Source organism: Pelophylax lessonae (assembly GCF_965119305.1).
Source record: "Pelophylax lessonae genome assembly, chromosome: 1".
In the NCBI taxonomy this organism is placed as follows: domain Eukaryota; kingdom Metazoa; phylum Chordata; class Amphibia; order Anura; family Ranidae; genus Pelophylax; species Pelophylax lessonae.
Window position 1 is genome coordinate 607,602,642 of NC_138768.1, and position 21,400 is coordinate 607,624,041.

Here is a 21,400-nt window from a genome sequence, read left to right on the forward strand (position 1 = left end):
TGGGCATGGGCATGAATTCAATTTTCCTGACACATTCTCTCAACTTCATAAAACCAATGGGGGCAAATTAAGGCTATTTTCTCCTGATTGCCAGGATGCATGTGTATCTGATAAAACCCACTTTGCAGACCAAGGATGCTAATCCATTGGCTCCATGTAGGCAGTGTATTTCATCCTTTATGTATAGGTCCTCCTATTAAGTGTGCGGTAAACTATGCCAATTTTTCTTCAGGTCCACTGTAATAGGAGAACCATAGAAATCCTGGATATCTGCTCTTTGAGGCCTTCTAAATCTCCTAAAGGAACCTGCCAAGATCTAGCCCTGAAAGGCTTTTCATCATTTACAGTAGTTGAATGCTGTGTTGAGTGTTTTTGAACATCCAACATCAAATGTGTTTCTTGAAAACAGATTTGTTCCAGCAAGAAGATTTAGAGACTGGTCTTCTATTCTTGGGGGATTATTGAATGTGCACAGTAGAAACAGTCATCTTCCAGTTCCTCAGCATCCTTCTCTTTCCCAACTGATACAGAGGGTGAGATGTTGGTGGCTGTATTCACCTTTCCTAGCAGCATACTGGGCTGTGGAGCGGCTGGGGTGCTATTTAAGCACCAACAATAATCTGTGATTTCTTAGTAATGCTTTGGTGGTTTCCACTTTGGGAATCAACCCTATACCTAATGACTGTTTCTCAATGGCTTTTAACAACACGTGATCGTGATTGTTTCCAGCTTAGTTTTCCTAAGGCTTTCAGGAAAGTCCCCTCTCCATTTTAAAGTATTTCCTCTCCCCATCCATATCGTCAAACCTTCCCTACTTCCTCTGTTGGGGCTTTCATCTCCTGCATCACATGTGGATACACTTGTAGCATGGGGTGCATAGTCTCTGAATAAAATATCTTTATTGGTATCCAGCATAATACTGCTCTGCAAAGATCCGAGAGGTCCTAAAATCCAACAACTATCACTTATACAGGTCCTGGATGACCAATGACACTGTGTAATAAAATTCTATTGTTACTGGGATATATAACCATCAAAGGGGAACTGTTTTTCTTCAATTCCTCAAATCTCTTAGCTAGTCAACTTCCTGATGGGAAAGTGTGACAAATGCTTGTCAAAGAAAGTTACTGTACAGTATTTTTACCTGAGCTTCAGCATCCAACAGGTCTTGTGTGTGTATTCCCTTTATTTTTCACTGGCACAGTTGGTGATGGACCCACCAGATCAATTGGAAAGCTCATTGAATTGACTGAGGCAGGTGATTGGTCAAATGAAGAGTGCCTTTTACATCTCAGAACAGACTTGCACAAGATATTTGATCTGAGCGGATGATTCGAATTCTGAATTAGAGATATAATCACCATCTTTCTCTGAAAATATCTCTGCCATCTTGGCAGAAGACATTATAATAGTTTCCTTCTTTGGAATAAGCTTCACATTGGTGGTAACCTCTTCAATATTTTTTTAATAAGTACGTGTGTTTCTGGAGCATTTAAGTAGGTATTTAAAAACTGTTGATTGGTTTGAGTTGTCTATCTGCAGAACTTGGTTAAGCCAGCAGTTTGGGGGTCATTCCTTTTTTCTTGGATGATCTGATGTAGGATCTTATCTCCTCGAACAGTATAATTTAAAATTTTCTCTCCTTTTTGCTTTTAGGTGTGTTAAAACTTGTACATTAAAGTGATTAGAAATGTAAGTGATTAGAAACGTACTGTTGGCAAACATGGCAAACTTACCTGCTCTGTGCAATGTCATTCCTTGTCCAATGAGCTGCAGGGGTAGGATTACCTGCTTTGCAGCTGATGTTTGTTACTAGGACACTCATGACAGTCTGTGTCCTAGAAACCAAAAATTCTGATAGCCTGCATGTAAGCGATCAATGACATTGTCAATGACCTAGTCATTAGTTGTTATGATGCACCATAAAGACCAATGATGCTGTGCAAATAAAAAAAAAACTAAAAAAAACAAAAACTAAGGTTCCTTCCAAAATTCATGCCAGGCCTTTATCCTAGATAGGGATCTACTATGGCTTTAAAGTGGCATGCCCCTTGAACCATACCAAGCCAAAGGCCAAGTTACCTTGCAGGGGGGGTAGGGGTGGAAGGGCTTCTTCTCCACATCCCTGACCCAGTGTGAATGAGTAAGAGTTACTGATTCATTAAAAAAAGGGAGAAAGAAATACTACACATTTGACAGTCCTTTAAAAAACAAAAAGCAAAAGACATCTTGGCCTGGCAGTTAAACATTGAACAAAGGGGTGAGGGATCTCGGGTGACATCATTGACTAAATATGGTCTCGGTTGAGATTTGAAGGGTTCACCAGATTGATCCTTGGTTTTTAATCAATTCATTTTTATAGTTGTGTAGGTAGAGAAAAAGCAAAAAAATATTTTTTTTTTATCCCTATGTAAAACCGTTAAATTACATTATTCGGAGGATACCAGAAACCTTTTTTCTCCTACTAAACACAATCGCTTTTGATTGTGTCAGAACTGCTCCTCCCCGCATACAAGTAATGGGAATGCAAAATCAGTTTAGGAGATTCAAAGACACCCTGTGAAAGAACTACAACTGATCTGAAATGAAAGTTGAAAGCTCCTAAAAGCAAACCGCAGTAGGCTGAAGTGTAATGGTCCAGCGTACCGGGCTCACAAATAGCTCTGTGCGTAGCTGCCATTTTTTTCCGGTCACAAGTCTTCCATGCCACCTTTTAATAAGAAGATGCAGCTGCAATGACCCCCCCCCCCGCCTTCTCCTTCAGCTCATACAGTCCACAACAGCTTCATGCCAGGCGACTCTTATCAATTTCCCAATACCCATCTGAGGGCCCATAAAAGTGTCTGACTTAGCGCTTCAGTGACTGGGAAGTTAACAGACTCAGTTCATAAATACCACAGTGGAATCTGTACAATACACATTCTGTCTCTCAGCAGAATCAATCATTCCAGAATATTCCATAACCTCCAAAACACCAATAGCACAGCCAGAATATAGACCTAGTTACTGTACTTTCCTCAGTTAATTTGTAATGTTTCAAGTCCAGACACCCCCATGTCAGATCATTTGGGGAACCACTGGCACCCCTTATCCCTCCTAGGTAAAGTAGACATCTGAAACCTGTCAAATTTACATTTATTTTGTAGCAAATTTCAAGCTGGACAATAATCTGCTGGTTAGCAAGTTGTAAACTATAGGTATTCAGAGATATGAATATTTATGGAAAACGGTATCTGAGACTTGGTCATAACGTGGTGACCTCCCAGCAATCACCCCTTAGACCAGATGACCAGATGTTTGGTCAGATGGTCTCTGTCAACACCGCCCTTGATGTGAGGAAAAGTGGAATGTATTCACATTGGGACAGTTCTCATGTACCATCAAATCAAGAACATCTGTTTGAAAACCAATAATACCTGGCTCATCGACTTAACTCTGATAACACTCAGAACCCTGCAAGTATTCTCCTTCTCAACTCCGTTATTTCTCTGTTGCTGTATTATGTCTTTATTGCTTTGAAACAACTTTTTTTTTCTGTAAATATGTTATTTGCACCAATTTGACCTTTTCATTATTAAAATCTTATTTTGAAAAGTGTTAACCTTATCCCTAAGCTTTTAATTCAAACTAAAAATAAATCTCTGTCTCTTGGAGACTGATGCTGTATGCAATAAATCATTGAATATACCTGTCTGTGGTGACAGTGTGTGTTACAGATGTTTATTCTAAAATCATAACTGGTAGTGCTACAATTATGAGTCTCCTCCTGCTTCGGTCCAAAGAGGGTGGTGGTAGCTAAAGGGGTAATTATTTATAAAAGTAGCCCAGTAACAATCGCTCTCCGGCTGCTTGCACCTATATTGGGTCCCATAAGCTGGGAAACCTTTGTGCTGGGTGCAGCTGAGAGGGGCATTGTAACCACTCCTGGACCGCCCACCGCATATATACTGAGGCAGGGCGGCCCGGCTGCGCAAAATCACGTACATGTACGTGATTTTGTGAAGGTGTTTTCGGGGGAGCATGCGGAATTGGACACAGGGGGAAGCAATCAGCGGGTCCGGCGGCCGCGATAGCTGTCAGGACCAGCCAAACGTTCGGGGGAAGGACAGAACGGAGGTCTGCCTATGTAAACAAGGCAGACCGCTGTTCTGTCACAGAGGTCTTGTGTTTCAGCTAAGCGGACACCCAGATCTCTCTTTTCCTCTAGTAAATCCAGTTCCCCTACAGTTAGAAAGCACTCCCTAGGAGCACACTTAACCCCTTGATCACCCCTAGTGTTAACCCCTTCCCTGCCAGCGTCATTTATACAGTAACAGTGCAAATTTTTAACACTGATCACTGTATTGGTGTCACTGGTCCTCAAAAAGTGTCACTTAGTGTCAAATTTGTTTGCGGCAATGTTGCAGTCCAGCTAAAAATCGCTGATCGCCGCCATTACTAGGAAAAACAATAACAAAAAATAAAAAGTCCATAAAATGTATTCCATAGTTTGTAAATGCTATAATTTTTGCACAAACCAATCAATACATGCTTATTAGGACTTTTTTTTAACCAAAAATATGTTGCAGAATACATATTGGCCTCAATTGATGAAAAAATTTTTTATGTAAGATATTAAGATTTTTTATGTTATATGTAAGATTTTTTACATATGTTTTTTTTTTCAAAATTGTGGTTCTTTTTTTGTTTATAGCGCAAAAAATAAAAACCACAGAGGTGATCAATTACCACCAAAAGAAAGCTCTATTTGTGGGGAAATAAAAACATAAATTTTATTTGGGTTCAGCGTTGCACGACTGCGCAGTTGTCCAATAAAGCAACGCAGTGCCGTATCGCAAAAAATGGCCTGGTCATTAAAGGGGTAAAACCTTCCGGAGCTGAAGTGGTTAAGCAAGTATGAGATTGGCCAGTCCTTTGTCACCAGTTAGTGAGGAGGGCAGGGATCTGATACCTGCTTCTGTCACACGAGGAATAGCTTGGCATATTTCAGCTTAAAAGATATTTTATCGCCCAAATTAAAAAACCTGGAGGTTAAGGCTGGGAGCAAACAGGTAATTGCTATGCGAGCAAATAAAAAAGATTGGTTTAATGCAATTTCATTTAGGTATGATTATATGTGGTTTTTAAAGGGCCGTACACACAAGCAAAATATCGGGCAGTACTGCCCAATTCAATAGAAACAGGCTAATATTCGGCACGTGTGTACGGCAGCTGGTCGAAGGGGCACAGAAAAAAGTCTGCTGATCGGCATCCGATTAGCGCTAACAGCCAATGACTAAAAGTGCTGGCCGAAGTGTTCTGGTGGGGGGGCTGTCCCCCTGTCAGAACACAATAGCACAGCAGAGGAGATCGCTGTACTAACATTAGATTGTGATTACAGTGGCTCCTCTCGAGCTCTCCAGTTTTTTTTTGCTTCATCCTGCTTAGTTGAACGAAAAAAAAACCTTACAGTGTGTACCAGGCTTAAGCAGTAGAAAGCAATTTTAAAAAATATTTTAAAAAAATACACAAAATCAATGATCATACATACTATTTCCACCTCAAATACATATAACTTGAAAACTGCAGCAAGAAAGTTTTGTGAAAAAAAAAACTATAAAATAGGTTGTACATTTACCAGGCACTGGAAGGGGCAGGAGATTTTACTGTGCCTCACCACTGAATTCCAGGAAACCTGGGTGTTTGAAGTCCTGCGAGAATGCATTTCAGCACATTCTCACTGGATTTCGAGCACCTAGCATTCCCGAGAGGCAATGGTAAGGCACAGTGATATCCAAAAAAAAAAAAAATCAATAAGCTAAAATAATCGCTCACAAGGAAACCTATTTGAAGCACGTACTACTGTTCTTTGAATAACCACATGACTAAAATCACACATGAGATTGTTTTTATTGCCTTCCATGTGTTCAAGTGGTGGCAATTGGGCGACTAATTTTGTGTGACTAAACATCATCCATTTGCTTCCAGCCTAGGGATCTTAACCCCAAATGTAAGTACTATATAATGTGCGTCAAATATTGTGTCTTAGACAGGTTCCTGTCTCATCTGACTTTAGTACCAACCTTCCACCCAGGTCCTTCTTTAATGCACATTGACTTCCACTTTGCTTTCTCATGTAGGCTTAGATACAATATTACATGAATAATACAAAAGGCAGCATTAACTTGAGGTCCAGCTCTGCTGATGGACAATGAGGAGTGAATATAAGCGTTTTGTGTGTAACAAATTATAGTTTAGCCAACTAGAAAACAATAAAAAGTACACAGGCAGTATTTGTCTATATACATGACCGGCAGTAATTGTCTATATACATGACCATACAAATTTATTTTAGCACATAGCAACTTCAAACAGAAACAGCAGAGTTGTGAATAATATGGTTTCTATTAGGAATTATTTGGAAATAATTACACTTTCTTGACACTTTCCGTTATGAACTTAAAATCCTTGTCAACAATAAAAAGGAAACACTTTCATGTATGAAAGATTTCTAGCTGGGGAATTAAAGGTTGTGGCAGCCTGTGTCCTTGGTAGTGTTTCCATTTACTTCTTAAAAGTGCAGACCACTGTTCTGTTCTCCAAGTGATGAATCATCTTTCTTTTAACTAACTCCTCAAGGATTTGCTATTATGTAGCCACAGATCCATGGATATGATGTGTTGGGGAAGAGACTGTCAGAGTCTTGATACTAGAAGTATAATATGTAACGTATAGTACAATTAATATATACAGTATCTCACAAAAGTGAGTACACCCCTCATATTTTTGTAAATATTTTATTATATCTTTTCATGTGACAACACTGAAGAAATTACACTTTTCTACAATGTAAAGTAGTAATTGTACAGCTTGTATAACAGTGTAAATTTGCTGTCCCCTCAAAATAAATCAACACACAGCCATTAATGTCTAATCCGCTGGCAACAAAAGTGAGTACACCCCTAAGTGAAAATGTCCAAATTGGGCCCAATTAGCCACTTTCCCTCCCTGGTATCATGTGACTCATCAGTGTTATAAGGTCCCCTGTGTAAATGGGGAGCAGGTGTGTTAAATTTGGTATTATTGCTCTCACTTTCTCATACTGGTCACTGGAAGTTCAACATGGCCCCATTTATGGCAAAGAACTCTCTGGTGATCTGAAAAAAAAATAAAATAATTGTTGCCCTACATAAAGATGGCCTAGGATATGAGAAGATTGCCAAGACCCTGAAACTGAGCTGCAGCATGGTGGTCAACACCATACAGCAATTTAACAGGACAGGTTCCACTCAGAACAGGTCTCGCCATGGTCGACCAAAGAAGTTGAGTGCACGTGCTCAACGTCCTATCCAGAGGTTGTCTTTGGGAAATAGATGAGTGCTGCCAGCATTGCTGCAGAGATTGAAGGGGTGTGGGGTCAGCCTGTCAGTGCTCAGCCCATATGCCACACACTGCATCAAATTGGTCTGCATGGCTGCCATCCCAGAAGGAAGCCTCTTCTAAAGTCGATGCACAAGAAAGCCAGCAAACAGTTTGCTGAAGACAAGCAGACTAAGGACATGGATTACTGGAACCATGTCCTGTGGTCTGATGAGACTAAGATAAACCTATTTGGTTCTAAAGAAGCTGAGGGTAAATGGGGTGATGGACTGGCCAAGCATGTTTTCAGACCTAAACCCCATTGAGCATCTGTGGGGCATCTTCAAACGGAAGGTGGAGGAGCGCAAGGTCTCTAACATCCACCAGCTCCATGATGTCTTCATGGAGGAGTGGAAGAGGACTCCAGTGGCAACCTGTGAAGCTCTGGTGAACTCCACACCCAAGAGGGTTAAGGCAGTGCTGGAAAATAATGGTGGCAAACACAAAATATTGACACTTTGGGCCCAATTTGGACACTTTTTTTGCCAGTGGTTTAGACATTACTGGCTGTGTGTTGATTTATTTTGAGGGGACAGCAAATATACACTGTTATACAAGCTGTACACTCACTACTTTACATTGTAGCAAAGTGTCATTTCTTCAGTGTTGTCACATGAAAAGATATAATAAAATATTTACAAAAATGTGAGGTGTGTACTCACTTTTGTGAGATATTGTATATACAGTATATATATATATATATATATATATATATATATATATATATATATATATATACAGTGCTCAATATAAATGAGTACACCCATTTTGAAAAGTAAGATTTTAATCAATTTCCTAATGAACACAAGAACAATTTCCAAAATATTGAAAAAACTGAGTTTTATACAACATTTGATTAGCTCATTAAATGAAAGTAAGGTTATTAATATAAGATTACAAAATCTTCAGTTTTACTAAGATTAGTTGATGCAAAAATGAATACACCCCACAGCAAAAACTACTACATCTAGTATTTTGTATGACTTTCATGATTTGTAAGGACAGCACCAAGTCTTCAAGACAAGTTGGCAACATATTGCAACATCTGTCTTTTTCCATTCTTCAAGAACAACCTCTTTTCAAGCCTGGATGCTAAATGGAGAGTGATGCTCAACTTGTCTCTTCAAAATTCCCCATAGGTGTTCAATTGGGTTCAGATCATGAGACATGCAGTACTCTGAATCAGCCACTGAATCACTTTCACCCTGTTCCTCTTCAGAAATGCAGTGGCCCTATATGTGTGTTTTGGATCATTGTCATGAAGTGCATGAAATGCATGATGACTAAGGTTTCTGAGTGATTGTATGATCTTCTCTTCAAATTTAGAGCAGTACATCTGTGAATTCATGATATCATCAATGATATGCAGCCCCCTGACACCAGCAGCACTTATGCAGCCCCACAGAAGGACATTGCCACTACAATGTTTCACTGTAGGCACCATGCTTTTTTCTTCATACTCCTCACCTTTGTGACACCATACAGTTTTAAAGCCATCAGTTCCAAAAACATTTATCTTGGTCTTATCACTCCAGAGTACAGAGTCCCAGTAGTCTTCTTTTTCGGCATGGGTCCTGGAAAATTCTAGGTGGGCTTTAGGAGAGGCTTTCTTCGTGGATGACACCCATGCATGCCCTTCCTCTGCAGTGTACGCCGTATTGTGTCACGTGAAACAATCACCCCAGTTTGACTTTCTACTTCTTTAGCTGCAGTGAACTTGCATAGGGATTTTCTTCAACCCTTCTCATCAAAAGACGCTCCTGTCGAGGTGTTAACTTGTAGATGGCCTTGACGTCTCTGTAACATGCCGGCAGTTCCATATATGTTAAATTTTTGTATCACTTTTGCTACAGTATTCTGACTTATAAGTAAAATTTTGCTGATCTTCCTGTAGACTTCACCTTTTTGTGTAAAGAAATTATTTTCTTTCTCAGGCCTTTTGACATTTCTCTTCCATGTGGTGCCATTGCTGGCAGCATTAAATGAGAAGGGGTTTTCTTTGTTAAGTAATGCCCTTTCATAATCAACTGTCTGCTGGACACTAGGGATGGGCTCTGTGTTCGAGTCGAACATCAGCTGTTCATGTGTTCGCAGAACACACAAACAAATGATGCACTCGGCGGGAAGTTGGCCCGCTGATGAGCGCCCCATAATGCACTGCACTGTTGCAGTGCATTGATTGCTGATGATTGGCCAAAGCATGCACCTGACCTGTATGCTTTGGCCAATCACAGCACAATGTCCTGTCAGAGGCTAAGTCCATGCCCCACACTATATAAGGCTGCTGCTTACACAGCAGCCCTGTGTAGTGTGTGACAATAGAGATTAGGCAGGTAGTTAGTCGATAGTGAGTTCAGTCAGTTTAGTGCAGTCAGTGTAGTGTACAGGCATACTTCATTTTAAAATGTATGGATATGTTGTAGTCCTGGGTCCCCTCCCGGTGCTCCCCAAGTTTTGTATCCCTGTCACTTATACTTCGGAAGCAGTGCCATGCCAAGCTGACCAAGATTTCCTATAGATGCCAACGTTAAAGATGGGGAGCAGTGCCATGTCAAGCTGACCATCATTTCCCATAGACGCCAATGAGCACTGAAAGCTGAAAATTGCTCTGGGCAGGAAGGGAGTGAAAGTGCCCTGTATTTAAGTGGTTAAGGGGAACCCTATGACAGAATTTAAGAAAAAATGGTGTGGGTCCCCCCCCCCCCCAAATCTATACCATGCTCTTTGGGTCTGGTATAAATTTTAAGGGGAACTCCATGCCAAAATTAACAAAAAAAAAGGGTGTGGGGTCCCCCCCAAAATCCATACCAGACCTTATCCGAGCATGCAGCCTGGCAGGCCAGGAAAAGGGGGGAAGGGCAAGTGCCCCCCCCTCCTGAACGATACCAGGCCGCTTGCCCTCAACATGGGGAGGATGCTTTGGGGTGTCCCCCAATCTGCCATCTGCCCGATCCTCATCTTTGACAGTTCTTTTATAGGCAAGGGGCAGGGCTACCCACTTATGTCACCCAGTGGCGCCACCCCCTTCTGCCATCACGTGACCCGAATCCTATTCACATGGGTGGGGGCGGAATCTGCGGGCCCCCTTGTTAAAGGGGGCTTCCAGATTCTGATAAACCTCCCACCCGCAGGCCCTGACAACTACATCTTATTTGCGTTCCATAATTTCTGCTTAATGTGGGCTTCTTCTTCTACTGCTTTACAGATATAATTCCAGATTCGTCCTAGCCCCTCAGGGGCTTGTTATGTTATATCATCTGCCAGAATCTGTTAAGTGATGCAAAGGGCTGAATCAGTCGGCCATTCTTTGATGAGCTTGTCATCAGTCGACTGGATATTGTTTAATAAAAATACTGAGCAAGATTCTGGAAGGCTCTTTAGCTTGCAGACTGTTGCCAGACTTGGAGCCTAGATGGATCCAAGAGGATCTAGCAAATGCAGTTCCTGAAAACAGGGATGACAAATGCTTAGGAGAATTGAGCCACATTTGCATTTCTACTGCTGCAATCATTCTCCTGGTACAGAGTAGGCTAAAGAACTTCTGTTTTATTAGAAGGTACTTCACCTTGCTGTGTGCATGGGAAGTCTAAGGTTCATCCATGGACTGTTAGCCTTAGAAATGATGCTACTATTTTGGTATATCACTCTCCCCATTTCCTAGTTTTCTACAATAGCAAAACCAAGGTTATCTCAGTTGGGAGTCTCACCTGCAATACACCAGGCCTAAAAAAGTTGAGTCACTGCCAGATACTGAATAGCAAATCCAGTTGTCCATGTTTGCAGAGGATCCGTTTCCTAGTTTACTGCAAAGAGGATCAGCAGTCATAATCTGTCTGGAGAAGTACATATCACATGACCCCCCAACCCCCCTCAGAAGTGGGCTACATTTGCATTGTTGGATCAAATATCGCTTTAAGATCATTTTTTTTGTTCAACTGATGTAACACAACAGCTTTCATAGAAACAATCTACGCAGTGATACATAAGTAGTTCTAGCCAGACTAGTTCTATCACTAAAATATATGACCGTCATTTGTGAAGATACTATCAGCACACACAAGTAAATCAGTAAGGCACCAGTGAGCTTGTACTTCATATTTCATCTTGCAGCATATACATAAGAAGGCAATAATGGGTATTTCAGTCATTCAGTTAATCAAGATATGAATTATTTTCCAGAACTGCTCCCTTGAGCATTTGTCCAATGTTAGACTTCCCAAAGCTGTCACGGGCTGTCATGTAAGACAACGAGGATGTTTTATTTTTGCACAAAGGCCGTATTACTATACTTGAAATGTATGTTTCTCATTTACATTTTTTAAAGTTCAGCAAAATCAGCCATTGAAAAAAATGCTTAAAGGGGAAATACAACAGCATTTTATTGGAGTAATTTCTGTATTTATTTTAAAGTTGGGTTCAAGCTTTAATACGTGTTAATGTGTGTTGTGTTAGGGCAGTCTATTCAAATTAATGGGCTGGCATCACACTTAGGTGTCCAAAAAAATGAAAATTCATAATTTTTTGTAGTTTGTTACCTTGTGTTGTTGTGTGCTGCAATGCTCGTGCATTGGGGCTGCATTGCATTGGTGCCTTAGGGCTGCCATTCATGCCAATGCGTGTAACATGCTTTAGCGTGCATTGCGGTAACGTGCATGCTACCACACAGCAGCCAAAAAGTGTGAGCCCGATCTTTTGTTTACTGTTTAGTCTTCATGCAAACATTATGTTGTCGGTGGCCAAAAAAATAGATACCTTCTGAGGTTCACCCCCCCCCCCACCTTTAAGCATAATTACACTATCGGTACCGCTTTATTGCAGTAAGACTCACTTGAGGTCTGTCCAATCCATCATATAAATACGTTTCATCCTGGTCATACCTACAGAAATGTGCAGCTAATTTTAAATGCTTTTATCCAGCTCAGATCACGTAGGTAATGGTGATAGGTCATCCTGATTCATTTAGTCTTTTGCCAAACTAAATCAGCTTGACTGTGATAGAAATTTCAGAAAACTGCTCTAATGTCACTCTTTCCTCAAAAAGTTTCTGTCTGATATTGCCCTAACACTGTATACATGTGGTTTGCACCCCATTAAACATAAAAGCCCAGATTCCAAATAAGGAATATGCATGTATTAAAGTCTTTGTTTCTCTTCTTTTCTTTCTTTTATGTCTGCCAGATGTGCCATTTTTTGTCCATAAAAATTATTTTGCTATTGGGATTCTGTCTTAATTTTTTTTTTTTTTATTTAACTCAAAGGTTATTTAATAGTTTATCTTTGTGGTCTTTAAATCCTGGAATCACACTTTCCTCCCTTACTGCAGAATTGCATGGCTTGCATACCTAACGCCCCTTTACACAAACGGACCGTTCATTTCATCAGTTCAGTCACATGGCAGTTTTTTTGTCATCAGTTTTTTTCAGTCAACATCATTTTTCCATCAGTTTTTAATCCGTTGTTATCTATTTCTCATCCGTTGTCCTCAGTTTTTCATCCGTTGTCCTCAGTTTTTCATCCGTTGTCCTCCGTTTTTCATCTGTTGTCCTCTGTTTTTCACCCGTTGTCATCCATTTTTCATCCGTTGTCCTCCGTTTTTCATCCATTTTCATCTGTTTTCCATTCTTTTTTCATCCGTTGTCATCAATTTTTCATCCGTTGTCCTCCGTTTTTCATCCGTTGTCATCTGTTTTTCATCTGTTGTCCTCCATTTTTCATCCGTTGTCCTCTGTTTTTCATCTGTTGTCCTCTGTTTTTCATCCGTTGTCATCTGTTTTTCATCTGTTGTCCTCCGTTTTTCATCCGTTGTCCTCTGTTTTTCATCCGTTGTCATCTGTTTTTCATCTGTTGTCCTCCGTTTTTCATCCGTTATCCTCCGATTTTCAATCCGTTGTCCTACGTTTTTCATCCGTTGTCTTCCATTTTTATCCATTGTCCTCCGTTTTTCATCCGTTATCATCTGTTTTTCTTTCATTTTCCATCCGTTTTTCATCTGTTTTTCATCCGATCCATTTTTTAATGGAATAAAAATAGGGCTTTCATCCGTTAAAAAAACTGGTAATTACAGAAGCGAATGAAAACGGAAGTAAATGGATGATCATCCATTTACATCCGTTTTTCCATAGGAATGCATTGATGCCCATTTTCCATCCGTCAACGAACATACGGACCATGTGTGAAAGGGGGCTAACAGTTACTGATAAATTATGTTAGTTTTGAGCAATTTTAGCAAGGCAGAGGACTACAACCCTGCCAAAAATTACAGGAGGAAACATAGGAGTAGTATGTAGGGGTATCAGCCAAAAAATCAGACAAACACCATTGTGCAACTTGAAATTTACTGTATAAATACAAGATACAATGATAATATCAACATATTTTTTAAGGGGATGTAACAAGCAAAGCTTGCTAGGTCACAGCACAATAGAGAATGTTGGGAAAAGGGGAATGGGTTTCAAGGACCCCCCTTTTCCTCATGGGATTACCGCAGCGGGAGGTTTCTAGGTTCCCCCTGCAGGTGAGGGCGTGGTTACATAAAGGTGGTACCTGATAGGTGGGAACTTTGGAGGCTACTAGAAGCTTCTGGAAGCCCACTGGGGTCTATAAATATTAGGTGCTGACTGAAAACTGGCGCCAGACGCCGCGGGATATGAGAAGCTGCAGAGCTCATCCACCCCCCCTCCCCTTGTCGCGGCCTTGTTAATGTGGTGGGTCACCTTTTCATAAGAAAAGGGGGACAGTGTAAGAATATGGTGATATGGTTATTCAGCTCGAGCTTTAATAGCTGAGTTGAAATTTGTTTTGGAAGTTAAAAGTTATAAGTGATGTCGTTATTCATGTGAAGTTGAAGTTTAATAAAAATTTAATATTTTGAAAACCAATTAATAAAGGCCGTGGCCAAAAGTTTTGCCACTAAGAAGTCTAATTGTGTTATTTGCATGTCTGGAGATTGTTGGAGAATAAATAATGCTGCGTGTTATCCCATAACATTATCTATGAGAGTGGAGTATATGAAGACATCACAAGTAATAAACAGGACAGTACAGTTCGGTCTAGTCTACACACTACTATTAATACTGTAGTAAATCTTAATAAATGTATGCTGGTGAATATTTGTAATGCATTGCAAGGGCACATGTAAATTCTGAACATGTGTTGAAATTATACACATATCTTCTTTACACGGACACCAACCACACCCATTTGGACACATATTTAGCAGACAGCTTCAGGTCTCTGGTTCACTTCCTATGTTCACACCAAATTTGCAGCTGTTCTAGCACCTATGCTGAAACATTTTTGAACCAGAAAAAACATCCCAACACAGCAGATTGGGTTTACACTTTCCTGTCGTTTTTGAATACTTTATCATAACACTTTTGTATTATGCAGTTTACAGCAAAAGTTAAATACCTGCAGATTAAGGCTGGCTTTACACCTATGTGTTGTAATAATGCGTGTTTTACCACATGTTACTGCACATTAACATAAGGCATTTTATGAAAGAGAGGTAGATATGATAGCTCTGCTCTCTGGAACATTGAGCTATAAGGATATGCAAATAAATAGAAATATCATGCTTTATTTTTATTATACAAATGCTAATGTATACATATATTGTAAGTATGCATTTACAGAAAAGAAAATATGTACATGTATAAAAAATACGAAATATTCGATCAATACTATGATAATGGGATTATTCAAAGATACTGCTAGTACTACGGTATATTAGTATTAAACTACTTTATTTTATACTACCTTTTTGTGCATTTGTATTGGGTATGGTGGGTGGTAGGTCTCCAGGCACCAAACATATGCAAAATTGCCTGGGAAGTTTATTTGACTGGTGATGCAGCAAGTAGAGATTAAGATAAAACTGTACAGCAGATGGTTCTGAAATGAAATATAGAGGGTAAAGGTACATTAAGTGAACTTTTTGATTTTTGATGTTGGCAGTTGCAGTGTTGTCCTTGCCTTGGTTTAATTTGTTTCCTGCATTTGTCCTTTCATCCCAGAGGGAAAATATTATTCAATGAACCTGGACCAGTTTCTGTAAATTCTTTATTTCCCACGTTTTACAATGATACAGGGTACAAAGGGTAAAACAAAAAAAAAACATGACATTGTGGGTGCAAACAGTCATTATTGTGGCTTCTAGGAAGCAACAAAGATAATTTAATGTAATAGAAAGAGCCCGTGGCGAAGAAGTGTCAAGTTTTTGTATCCTCTGATGTCTGTTGTGTAGTGGCACTGCATCAGGGGACCGTGATGGGATATTTATAGAAAGAGGGCTTCAGGATGGTAAGGATGAGATGGGGGGGGGGGGGGTGGGGAGTAAAGGAAATAAATCATAAAAAGCTAGTAGGGGAGGGTGACCCCACCTCAGGAAACCAAGAATCATGGCAGAGCTCCAGCTCATTTACATTTCTTGGAGTAAAGCTCAATATTCTCCTGAGGTGCTATCATCAACCCAATAATGCAATTTTCTCCTGAATTATTTACCTTGATTGCAAAAGGAGGCAGAATCTCCATTTCTTTTTCTTTTTTTACCTTAGCTGTCTTTAGGGCAAGTTTGTTTTCATAGTATGATAGGAGCACTATATTACCAAAAAGTACTGTGATGCCTGCCTTTACACGCACATGAACTTTAATGGCATCCCAGTCTTAGTGGGTAGTGTTCATTATTGAGTTGACCCACCCTTTGCAGCTTTAACAGCTTCAACTCTTCTTGGAAAGCTGTCAACAAGGTTTAGGGGTGTTTCTATGGAAATATTTGACCATTCTTCCAGAAGCACATTTGTGAGGTCAGGCACTGATGTGGACGAGAAGACCTGACTCGCAGTCTGCGCTCTAATTAAACCCAAAGGATTTCTATCGGATTGAGGTCAGGACTCCGTGTAGGCCAGTCAAGTTCCTCCACCCCAAACTCGCTCATCCATGTCTTTATGGACCTTGATCTGTGCATTGGTGTGCAGTCATGTTAGAACAGGAAGGGACAACCCCAACCTGTTCCCAGAAAGTTGGGAGCACAAAATTGTCCAAAATGTCTTGGTATGCTGCTGCCTTAAGAGTTCCCTTCACTGGAACTAAAAGGCCAAGCCCAACCCCTGAAAAACAACCCCATACCATAATCCCCCCTCTGCCAAATGATTTTGAACAGTGCACAAAGCAAGGTCCATAAAGACATGGATGAGCGAATATGGGGTGGAAGAAGTTGACTGACCCGCACAGAGTCCTGACCTTAACCCGATAGAACACATTTGGGATGAATTAGAGTGGAGACTGTGAGCCAGCCCTTCTCTCCAATGTCAGTGCCTGACCTCACAAATGTGCTTCTGGAAAATTGGTCAAACATTCCCATAGACACACTCCTGAACCTTGAGGACAGCCTTCGCAGAAGAGTTGAAGCTGTTATAGCTGCAAAGGGTGGGCCAATTCAATATTGAACCTTACGGACTAAGACTGGGATGCCATTAAAGTTCATGAGCTTGTAAAGGCAGGCATCCCAATACTTTTGCTAATATAGTGTATATATGATGAATGGTGTACCACCGAAAGAAAACTCCTTTAGTCTAAAAAATTATATAAAATTAATTTCAGGGCAGTGTTACATAACTGAGTAATTATTTATATGTGAATTAACCAAATCACCCACTGCTGCATTATTATGGTACTGTACCTTTAAATTACATACATAGGTGTTTTGAATGCTACCTGGTTACATAAAAACAAAGCTCCACTTGTGTACTCGTGATAAATACATTTGCAATAAGAAATTAAACCAATTTTGCAAGAAATAATTGAAAAACAAATTATGTGAAATTATGTGAAATAAAGAATAGATAAATACATAAATAAACATGTGTCATTCATAAATTAGTCCATATGTTTGTATCTTCATACATGCAAAATGTGATGATCAATCGTTACATTTTTAAAGTGCCAAGTGCTCTCTCTTTAAATAAAGTGCAAATCGTGCTCCCCTTTAGTGTCCACACTCACTTACTGACTGGTGGGGACTATATTATAGGAGTCACAAGCGTTTTGTCTAGTCCTGGATATGCTGGAACTTGTTAGTTATGTTCCCCAGTGGTGTGCCATAACGCATTATTTTTACTCAAAGGCGTGCATAAAGAGGATGGCAAAAGAGATCCAAATAGTGTAATTCCGTTTATTAAAATTATTGACAAAGTTAAAAGATGTTACACTCACTTGTGCATGATGAAATGCAAGCAAAATGCTGAACCAAAGTGGGAGTTCCCCTATTTTTGGGACTTTAAGGGCACTGATTTGGTAACCAGTGAAAACTATAATAAGGAATTTTGTAGATTTGATAAAAAACATAAATTTTATTAATACATCACTGGATAAAAAGCATATAAGCAACGTGGTGTGAACAGTCTTTTGAATGCACCAACTGTGAGAATGACATTGATGTGATTCAACTTTCTCCACCCAACGCGTTTCAGAGATTGGATATCTCCTTCATCAAGGCTAGAGAGGTAAGTTTTATCAATAATACAAGTATATGGATCAAAAACGTGCCTCAATTGCAGAACTTTAGGTTGTAAACAGTATTGCATTGAAATCAGAGACTAGCATCCAAACAAAATGTGCAATAGATGAACATTCTATGTTCTTTTAATAAAAACAACGTTTTACAGTTCTGCTGATCCGCTCAATTATCAAGGTAATATAAATGAAGTAGAAAATGGAATAATACTCAGCGCTGAACAAACCAACCTAAATAAACCTACTGCGATTGACAGCTGAACACTAAAGGACAATTACTTAAAAAGCCTCTAGTAAATAAAATACAAAAAGTGCAGCACAATCATATACGGAGTAAAACTAATTGTCAAAAATGACCCATATATAATATAAATTAATGATCCTAAAAATAAAGGTCAATATATCAAGTCCACTTTATAGCTTAAAGCTGAAGTTTAGAATAAAAAAGTTCCAATGTGAATTAAAGCCAAAGACATAAGAGTGTGGAGGGATTCCTCAGTGGATGAAAAATCGGGTGCTGACAAGAATGCAAATAAGGTGACTTCTTTAGTGCAGCTACACTCCCATCACCAAGGCATTATCTGCCTCTCACCTCCAGACCAAGACCCTACAGGGTCAAACAGCATGAACTCAGGCTTTGGAAGGAAGCAGCTCCAGGCCTTGTATCATACCCTCCTTGGATAGAATATTGAAGCCAAACACGAGCATAACACAATCATAGGGTGTACAGCTGTTGCATCAGGTGTAACAAAATTGCCGCGGGTTTCACGTGATCTCCCTCCCCCATACGTTTTTACATCCAAATCAGGACCTGATTTGGATGTAAATACCCTCAAATTAAAGCTGAAAGTCTGCAGTTAAAGCACATCTTGTTTGTTTCATTCCAAATCCATTGTTGTGGTGTATAGAGCCAAAAAGATTAGAATTGTGTCGATGTCCCAATATTTATGGACCTGACTGTAGTTCCGCAGCTAGGGCATTGCAATACATTTTTCCCAGTTTGAGGATGACCAGGATATAAGCACATAAAGTATCTTTGGGCATCTCTATAGCTTCCAGGATATGTTTGTAGGATCAAACAAATTCTGGACTGATTATTGACTTGAATTGATCTGAATGTCTGATAGAAGTGAGTTTCATTAAGAAGAGTACTATGAGAAATTAATCTTTGGTAAAAAGTTGGTCCTTGCATCCCTAGCTTCTTTAGGAATTGTGAAAAGGCTTGAATCCGAAATATAACAGAATAGTTTTGATAATAGTGGGCAGATTTTTTTTTTTCTTAAAGCATTGGGCAATAACCTCCTTTGTGTAGGTTGATGTTTGGAATGTAGGAGTGTAATTTTGCCTTTTGGTTGTTACTGTATTATCGAAGTTGAAAGGCTCTCATTTTTTTGTAACAGCAGGTAGTAGACCCTTCAGGCCTGGTATGGATTTTAGAGAGGAACCTCCCACAAAAAAAAAAAAAAAAACGGTGTCTCCTCCAAAATCCACACCAGACCCTAATCTGAGCATTTAGCCTGACTGGCCAGGAAAGGGGAGAGGATGAACATGTGCACTCCCCCTCGTGACACATTCCAGGTTGTACATCCTCAGCATCAGGAGGGTTCCTTGTCAGGGGGACCCCTAGCAAAACAAATTGTCCCCATGTTAATGAGGACAAATGCCTCTTCTTCGCAAGCCTCCTGGCCTGGTAGCTTTGGGGCTCTGCCTGCAGGGTGACACTGACCAAATAATATGGTCATGGCATTAGCCAGGAGACCTGCCCCTTTGTTTTCAATTAGTCACTGGGACTGGGAGCTGTCATTTGCAGTGAGTGGGATCAGACTTGTCAACAGGCTTTCCCTTTCGGTGGCTCTTCAAAACTGCTGACTTTCTTGTGAATACGTAGGGTGCCAGTTTTCTAATAAACAGCCTGAAAGGAAGCTCACCAAACATCAATTTAGGTTGGCTGTTTGTTGAACCTTGAATAAGCACTACCCAATCCAAACTTGGGTTCAGACAGAACTGACAGCTCATCCCTAGTGCCAAGTTAGGGATTGGATAAATGTAGCCCTGAGATATCTGACATCTTATTAGGTGGGGCGGCAGGTGTCTGAGCCCTTAGTGGAGTGAAGGCAGGCACAATAAGGATACATGAGGTGTACCAGCAAAATTTGTGTGTATGAATGGGTACATTGGATGTAAAGGGGGAGCTAAGTGATGAAAGAAAAATTGTAGAGGAGACGACATCATCTATGAATTTTCGGCAAACTCCCCAACTTTATAGTGTTCCCAGGTGCTCTCCAAACCTCCAATGTCAGGGTTTGCTCCAATATAATGCAAGGGGATTCTAGAGTCATAATAAATACTAAAGGGAACAAGGGATGCCTTGTCTCATCCCATTGCTAAGGGGGAAATCTGAAGATAAGGCCTCGTTGACCGTAACCGCCTCCAAAGGGTTGGAGTAAACAATTTTCTTCCACTTGCACATGTTTTTGCCCAGGCCAGTATGTCTCAGCTCAAGTTTTAGGAATTACTACTTTACCTGATCAATGGTATTTTCTGTAGCTGCCAAAATCAGCAGGGTGGGATTGTCTTTTGATTGGGCAAGGTGGATGAGGGGACTCTGCAGGTTTTGTCCCTGTCTCCCCTGTTGAGCATGAAGTCCATTTCATTTAGATGTATAAGGGAGGGGAGATGGCTCAAAATCTGCGTTGCTAAAATCTTTGTGAACAATTACTAATCAATATTTAGGAGGACTATGGACCAGTAGTTAGTGCAAAGGGAAGCACTCTATCCCTCTTTCAGGAAAACAATAAAAATTAAAATGTACAAAGGGTGTCGAGGGGGTACCTTCTGAGGAAGTCCCGTAAAGGGCATAACATGTAAAAGCAAAGTCTGATAAAGTCTTTACGCTGGTTGATATCTCCTGCTGCTGACTGAACTGGCTGAGTATATCATTGGTTCTCCATTCTCCAGTAGTCTGCACTACATAACCAACTTGTATAGGGGGGGCAATCAACATTAGTACCTAGGACTCAAACACAAACACAAACAGGTATCACAAACAGGCATCCAAAACAGGCATATGTATGCCATCTAGTTAACAGCAGAACTGCCACAGGGTGGCCAACCAGTGAATACAGTTATATGCACAATAACCAGTCCTGGGGGTGATGGTGGATTCAGGCACTGTGGTCTTTGTGGGGCACCAGGAGTTTGCCCCCCTCCCAGAGAGATGGGGATCAAGGGTAAATCAGCCAGTCCTTGTTACATGAGCATTAAGCACAGTAGAGACAATCTGTATAAATCCTTAGTGTTCCCATTAATCTCCCACATGGCCCAAGACAGCAGCACAATTCAGTGATAAACTTGACATGTGTGTTGGAACTGGTATAAAAATTAATGTCAACAACAAGGAGTGTTGTCCACTGAAAAACAGAGCCACAATAAGATGGCCCACAGGTGAGACATGAGATAGGGTAAAGGTTACAAACAATAGAACTGCAAG